The sequence below is a fragment of the Liolophura sinensis genome, chromosome 7 (genome assembly GCF_032854445.1).
Source record: "Liolophura sinensis isolate JHLJ2023 chromosome 7, CUHK_Ljap_v2, whole genome shotgun sequence".
Lineage (NCBI taxonomy): Eukaryota > Metazoa > Mollusca > Polyplacophora > Chitonida > Chitonidae > Liolophura > Liolophura sinensis.
Window position 1 is genome coordinate 56,808,605 of NC_088301.1, and position 350 is coordinate 56,808,954.

The window sequence follows — 350 nt, forward strand, 5'->3', positions numbered from 1 at the left end:
ATACCAGTTTCCTACAACCACATAACTGACCGCCATGCATCGTTTAAGTGAACAGTTCTCGAGTATGCCAGTGCAGTGAAAATTAGACAATGCGCTCTCTTGGTACATCAGCAAGTATGAACTTTATCGGATGAACGGTTATGGAGAAAAGCGAAGAGCACACATGCCTTAATGCACATGAGATTCCTTTCTTTGCAGTTATATGGCGCTAAAGAGGCTATAACAGAAAATTTCGTCACAACGTCGATCAATGCAAAAGCAGTCCAGTTTTTGTTACTATTTTAAGGTAGCCTAAACAATTACCTTTCAGAAAGTATTAACCTCGCTTGGACACGTGTTACCGTTCATAT